The sequence below is a fragment of the Oncorhynchus gorbuscha genome, linkage group LG01 (genome assembly GCF_021184085.1).
Source record: "Oncorhynchus gorbuscha isolate QuinsamMale2020 ecotype Even-year linkage group LG01, OgorEven_v1.0, whole genome shotgun sequence".
NCBI lineage: Eukaryota > Metazoa > Chordata > Actinopteri > Salmoniformes > Salmonidae > Oncorhynchus > Oncorhynchus gorbuscha.
This window is the reverse complement of record NC_060173.1, coordinates 86,883,685-86,891,264: the sequence shown is the minus strand read 5'-3', so window position 1 is coordinate 86,891,264 and position 7,580 is coordinate 86,883,685. Positions and strand designations below refer to the sequence as shown.

At 48.1% G+C, this 7,580-nt stretch overlaps 1 protein-coding gene across 6 annotated transcripts in view; it reads right to left on the bottom strand.

The window, feature by feature from the left end:
• LOC124044683 (phospholipid-transporting ATPase IH-like) overlaps positions 1 to 7,580 on the bottom strand; it is a 266,289-nt gene that overhangs the window by 175,757 nt on the left and 82,952 nt on the right. The window lies entirely within an intron of this gene.

Here is a 7,580-nt window from a genome sequence, read left to right as displayed (position 1 = left end):
CTCAGGAGACCATCCACCACCTCATCAGGAGCATGCCCAGGCGTTGTAGGGAGGTCATACAGGCACGTGGAGGCCACACACACTACTGAGCCTCATTTTTACTTGTTTTACGGACATTACATCAAAGTCGGATCAGCCTGTAGTGTGGTTTTCCACTTTAATTTTGAGTGTGACTCAAATCCAGAACTCCATCCATGGGTTGATAAATTTGATTTCCATTGATAATTTTTGTGTGATTTTGTTGTCAGCGCATTCAACTATGTAAATAAAAAAGTATTTAATAACAATATTTAATTGTTGTGTAGGATGTGTTATCTTAGTTTTCCCTTTATTTTTTTGAGCAGTGTATATTGTCCTGCTAATAACAGGGTTGATAAAATATCTGTGAGAATATCCAACGGGATTTTATATAGTTCTACTAAATGAATAATAATTGCTTTGTTTAAAAATATATATATTTTGGAGATTATTTCATTTTCAAATAACGTAAAATGAGGAGAAAAATACCATTCTTGAACATGGGGTGAGACATGTTTTTAGAGGGAGAGAAACCAAAAACCGACAATCATCTCATGGGTTTCCCAGTCGAGGACGGCACGGGTATGTAGCAACGCAGCTTGCACTGGTATTCAGTGTCTTAGACCGTTGCGCTACTCAGGCGCTGTATAACGTGACCGGTCGTGAGTGGCCTACAGTACTACAGTAAAACCAAAATAATCCTAACAAAATAAAATAATAAAAACCTTAGTGTAACAACAATTTTAGTAAGTAATACTGAAGTTGTGCACAATTATCCGTTTCTATTTAGATTTAAGCCACCCATTCATTGTCAGTTAGAGACACAGTAGGACCCAAAAGCATGATCAGTGCTCTAACTCCCCCTTGCGCTGGTCTGGAGCAATGAAGTGGTGACGCAGGGTACCGCACTAAACCACAAATTACCTCTAAGTCCCGAAGCCTAATCGCAAAACTTTTAGTGGAACAACCACTGTATGCTGAGCCCTTGTTGGCTGCTTTTCCTTCACTCTGCGGTCCGACTCATCCCAAACCATCTCAATGTGGTTGAGGTCGGGATTGTGTAGGCCAGGTCATCTGATGCAGCACTCCATCACTCTCCTTCTTGGTCAAATAGCCCTTACACAGCCTGGAGGTTTGTTGGGTCATTGTGTTGTTGAAAAACAAATTATAGTCACACTAACCACAAACCAGATGGGATGGCTTTTGCTGCAGAATTATGTGGTAGACATGCTGGTTAAGTGTGCATTGAATTCAAAATAAATCACTGACAGTGTCACCAGCAAAGCACCATCACACCTCCTCCTCCATGTTTCACGGTGGAAACCACACATGCAGAGATCATCCGCTCACAAAGACATGGCGGTTGGAACCAAAAAAAACGCAAATTTCGACTCATCAGACCAAAGGACAGATTTCCACCAGTCTAATGTTTATTGCTGTAATGCTCCGGGTGTCGTGGGTGTGAAGTCAAATGCAGGAGACAGAGTTCAATGCTGTGCGTCTTTTAATAGCACCAACGCACCACAGGGTGCTCACAAAAGTTACGTTCCCAAAACACAGGGAATCAAAAAATACAATACACGACTAGGCACTAACACGTACCTTTACAACAGAGCCGAAGTTTACAATGAAATAATCCCGCACAACAACCAGGCGGGCCGGCTGACTAATAAAGACAAACTAATTAACATAAACAGGTGCTACCACTAAACATACAAGGAGGGGGAGGAAAAACAATCAGTGGCAGCTAATAGGCCGGTGACGACGACCGCCGAGCTCCACCCGCCCGGAAGGGGAAACACCTCGGTCGAACTCGTGACAATTGCCCTTGTTTCTTGGCCCAAGCAAGTCTCTTCTTCTTATTGGTGTCCCTTAGTAATGGTTTCTTTGCACTAATTCAAAGCATTTATTTTGGCTACATTCTGAGGTGCAGTTACTCTAATGAACTTATCCTCTGCAGCAGAGGTAACTCTGGGACTTCCGTTCCTGTGGCGGTTCTCATGAGAGCCCGTTTCATCATAGCGCTTGATGGTTTTTGCGACTGCACTTGAAGAAACTTTCGAAGTTCTTAAAATTTTCGCATTGACAGACCTTCATGTCTTAAAGTAATGATGGCCTGTCGTTTCTCTTTGCTTATTTGTTCTTATTTGTTCTTGCCATAATATGGACTTTCACCAAATAGGGCTATCTTCTGTTTACCACCCCTACATGGTCACAACACAACTGATTGGCTCAAACACATTGTGGAGGAAAGAAATTCTGCAAAATAACTTTTAACAAACCTCATGAAGCTGGTTGAGAGAATGCCAAGAGTGTGCAAAGTTGTCATCAAGCCAAAGGATTGTTATGCAGGTGAATGAGGACCCAAAAGCGACTTGGCGAAAACAGAGTCTTTAATCCAGTAAAGGAAATATGCAATACTCCTAGACAAATCGGAGCGGTAAATAAAGCATAAAAAACAATTCCACTCGTAATGACGAGAACAGACTGGAGACTCGATCATAAACTGTAGGTTGCCTCGGGAAGGCACTTGACCATAGCAGACTCAGACACCTGCTCACCACGCAGCATCTGAGGGAAACACGACACGACAGGACGATACAAAGACACAGCACGGTGAACAATATACAAGGATCCGACAGGACAGAAACGGAAAACAAGGGGGAGAAATAGGGACTCTAATCAGGGGAAAGGATAGGGGACAGGTGTGGAAAGACTAAATGATTGATTAGGGGAATAGGAACAGCTGGGAGCAGGAACGGAACGATAGAGAGAAGAGAGAGAGGAAGGGAGAGAGAAAAAAGGGAACGAACCTAAAAAAGACCAGCAGGGGGAAAACGAACAGAAGGAAAAGCAAAATGACAAGACAATATAAGACAAAACATGACAGTACCCCCCCACTCACCGAGCGCCTCCTGGCGCACTCGAGGAGGAATCCTGGCGGCAACGGAGGAAATCATCAATCAGTGAACGGTCCAACACGTCCCGAGACGGGACCCAACTCCTCTCCTCAGGACCGTAACCCTCCCAATCCACTAAGTATTGGTGACCCCGTCCCCGAGAACGCATGTCCATGATCCTACGTACCTTGTAAATAGGTGCTCTCTCGACAAGGACGGGAGGGGGGGAGGGAAGACGAACGGGGGTGCGAAGAAAGGGCTTGACACAGGAGACATGGAAGACAGGATGGACGCGACGAAGATGTCGCGGAAGAAGCAGTCGCACATCGACAGGATTGACGACCTGGGAGACACGGAAAGTGCAGACCTCACCCTCCTCCAGGTGCGCTCACAACGTTGGACAAAAGCTTGAGCGGAGGGAACGCTGGACTCGGCAAGCTGGGATGAGAACAGAGGAGGCTGGTAACCCAGACTACTCTGAAACGGAGATAACCCGGTAGCAGACGAAGGAAGCGAGTTGTGAGCGTATTCTGCCCAGGGGAGCTGTTCTGCCCAAGACGCAGGGTTTCTGAAAGAAAGGCTGCGTAGTATGCGACCAATCGTCTGATTGGCCCTCTCTGCTTGACCGTTAGACTGGGGATGAAACCTGGAAGAGAGACTGACGGACGCACCAATCAAACGACAGAACTCCCTCCAAAACTGTGACGTGAATTGCGGGCCTCTGTCTGAAACGGCGTCTAACGGGAGGCCATGAATTCTGAACACATTCTCGATGATGATTTGTGCCGTCTCCTTAGCGGAAGGAAGTTTAGCGAGGGGAATGAAATGTGCCGCCTTAGAGAACCTATCGACAACCGTAAGAATCACAGTCTTCCCCGCAGACAAAGGCAGACAGGTAATGAAGTCTAGGCGATGTGAGACCATGGTCGAGAAGGAATGGGAAGCGGTCTGAGACGACCGGCAGGAGAGAGTTACCTGACTTAGTTTGCGCGCAGTCCGAACAAGCAGCCACGAACGGCGCGTGTCACGCTCCTGAGTCGGCCACCAAAAGCGCTGGCGAATAGAAGCAAGAGTGCCTCAACGCCGGGATGACCAGCTAACTTGGCAGAGTGAGCCCACTGAAGAACAGCCAGACGAGTAGAAACAGGAACGAAAAAGAAGGTTACTAGGACAAGTGCGCGGCGACGCAGTGTGCGTGAGTGCTTGCTTAACCTGTCTTTCAATTCCCCAGACTGTCAACCCGACAACACGCCCATAAGGAAGAATCCTCGGGATCAGTAGAAGCCACAGAAGAACTAAAAAGACGGGATAAGGCATCAGGCTTGGTGTTCTTGCTACCCGGACGGTAAGAAATCACAAACTCAAACGCAGCGAAAAACAACGCCCAACGAGCTTGACGAGCATTAAGTCGTTTGGCAGAACGAATGTACTCAAGGTTCTTATGGTCTGTCCAAACGACAAAGGAACGGTCGCCCCCTCCAACCACTGTCGCCATTCGCCTAGGGCTAAGCGGATGGCGAGCAGTTCGCGGTTACCCACATCATAGTTGCGTTCAGCTGGCGACAGGCGATGAGAAAAATAAGCGCAAGGATGAACCTTATCGTCAGACTGGAAGCGCTGGGATAGAATGGCTCCCACGCCTACCTCTGAAGCGTCAACCTCGACAATGAATTGTCTAGTGACGTCAGGAGTAACGAGGATAGGAGCGGACGTAAAACGTTCTTTTAGAAGATCAAAAGCTCCCTGGGCGGAACCGGACCACTTAAAACACGTCTGACAGAAGTAAGAGCTGTGAGAGGGGCAGCAACTTGACCGAAATTACGAATGAAACGCCGATAGAAATTAGCGAAACCTAGAAAGCGCTGCAACTCGACACGTGACCTTGGAACGGGCCAATCACTGACAGCTTGGACCTTAGCGGAATCCATCTGAATGCCTTCAGCGGAAATAACGGAACCGAGAAAAGTAACGGAGGAGACATGAAAAGAGCACTTCTCAGCCTTCACGTAGAGACAATTCTCTAAAAGGCGCTGGAGAACACGTCGAACGTGCTGAACATGAATCTCGAGTGACGGTGAAAAAATCAGGATATCGTCAAGGTAGACAAAACAAAGATGTTCAGCATGTCTCTCAGAACATCATTAACTAATGCCTGAAAAACAGCTGGCGCATTGGCAGACCAAACGGCAGAACCCGGTACTCAAAATGCCCTAACGGAGTGTTAAACGCCGTTTTCCACTCGTCCCCCTCTCTGATGCGCACGAGATGGTAAGCGTTACGAAGGTCCAACTTAGTAAAGCACCTGGCTCCCTGCAGAATCTCGAAGGCTGATGACATAAGGGGAAGCGGATAACGATTCTTAACCGTTATGTCATTCAGCCCTCGAGGCTCATCCACGCAGGGGCGCAGAGTACCGTCCTTTTTCTTAACAAAAAAACCCCGCCCCGGCAGGAGAGGAAGAAGGCACTATGGTACCGGCGTCAAGAGACACAGACAAATAATCCTCGAGAGCCTTACGTTCGGGAGCCGACAGAGAGTATAGTCTACCCCGAGGAGGAGTGGTCCCCGGAAGGAGATCAATACTACAATCATACGACCGGTGAGGAGGAAGGGAGTTGGCTGGACCACTGAAGACCGTGCGCAGATCATGATATTCCTCCGGCACTCCCTGTCAAATCGCCAGGTTCCTCCTGAGAAGTGGGGACAGAAGAAACGGAGGGATGGCAGACATTAAACACTTCACATGACAAGAAACGTTCCAGGATAGGATAGAATTACTAGACCAATTAATAGAAGGATTATGACATACTAGCCAGGGATGACCCAAAACAACAGGTGTAAAAGGTGAACGAAAAATAAAAAGAATAGTCTCACTGTGGTTACCAGATACTGTGAGGGTTAAAGGTAATGTCTCAAATCTGATACTGGGAAGATGACTACCATCTAAGGCGAACATGGGCGTAGGCTTGTCTAACTGTCTGAAAGGAATGTCATGTTTCCGAGCCCATGCTTCGTCCATGAAACAACCCTCAGCCCCAGAGTCTATCAAGGCACTGCATGTAGCACCCGAACCGGTCCAGCGTAGATGGACCGGCATAGTAGTACAGGATCTAGATGGAGAGACCTGAGTAGTAGCGCCACCAGTAGCCCTCCGCTACTGATGAGCTCTGGCTTTTACTGGACATGAATTGACAAAATGTCCAGCAAGTCCGCAATAGAGGCACAGGCGGTTGGTGATCCTCCGTTCCCTCTCCTTAGTCGAGATGCGAATACCTCCCAGCTGCATGGGCTCAGTCCTGAGCCAGAGGAGGGAGATGGTTGCGATGCGGAGCAGGGAAACACCGTTGACGCGAGCTCTCTTCCACGAGCTTGGTGACGAAGATCTACCCGTCGTTCTATGCGGATGGCGAGAGCAATCAAAGAGTCCACACTGGAAGGAACCTCCCCGGGAGAGAATTCATCTTTAACCACTGCGTGGAGTCCCTCCAGAAAACGAGCGAGCAGCGCCGGCTCGTTCCAGTCACTAGAGGCAGCAAGAGTGCGAGAAACTCTATAGAGTAATCCGTTATGGATCGATCACCTTGGCATAGGGAAGCCAGGGCCCTAGAAGCCTCCCTACCAAAAACTGAACGGTCAAAAACCCGAATCATCTCCTCTTTTTTTTTAAAGTTCTGGTAATTGTTAGAACAATCAGCCCTTGCCTCCCAGATAGCTGTGCCCCACTCTCGAGCTGGCCCAGTAAGGAGTGATATGACGTAAGTTAACCCGAGCTCTCTCTCTAGAGTATGTGTTGGGTTGGAGAGAGAACACAATATCACACTGGGTGAGAAAGAGCGGCACTCCGTGGGCTGCCCGGAGTAACAAGGTGGGTTATTAACCCTAGGTTCCGGAGGCTCGGCAGACCAGGAAGTAACAGGTGGCACGAGACGAAGACTCTGGAACTGTCCAGAGAGGTCGGAAACCTGAGCGGCCAGGTTCTCCACGGCATGACGAGCAGCAGACAATTCCTGCTCGTGTCTGCCGAGCATGGCTCCTTGATCTCGACGGCAGTGTTACGAGCGTCTGTAGTCGCTGGGTCCATTCTTTGGTCGGATCCTTCTGTTATGCAGGTGAATGAGGACCCAAAAGCGACTTGGCGAAAACAGAGTCTTTAATCCAGTAAAGGAAATATGCAATACTCCTAGACAAATCGGAGCGGTAAATAAAGCATATAAAAACAATTCCACTCGTGTGACGAGAACAGACTGAGACTCGATCATAAACTGTAGGTTGCCTCGGGGAAGGCACTTGACCGTAGCAGACTCAGACACCTGCCTCACCACGCAGCATCTGAGGGAAACACGACACGACAGGACGATACAAAGACACAGCACGGTGAACAATATACAAGGATCCGACAGGACAGAAACGGGAAAACAAGGGAGAAATAGGGACTCTAATCAGGGGAAAGGATAGGGGACAGGTGTGGAAAGACTAAATGATTGATTAGGGGAATAGGAACAGCTGGGAGCAGGAACGGAACGATAGAGAGAAGAGAGAGAGGGAAGGGAGAGAGAAAAAAGGGAACAAACCTAAAAGACCAGCAGGGGAAAACGAACAGAAGGAAAAGCAAAATGACAAGACAATATAAGACAAAACATGACAAGGATGGCTACTTTGAAG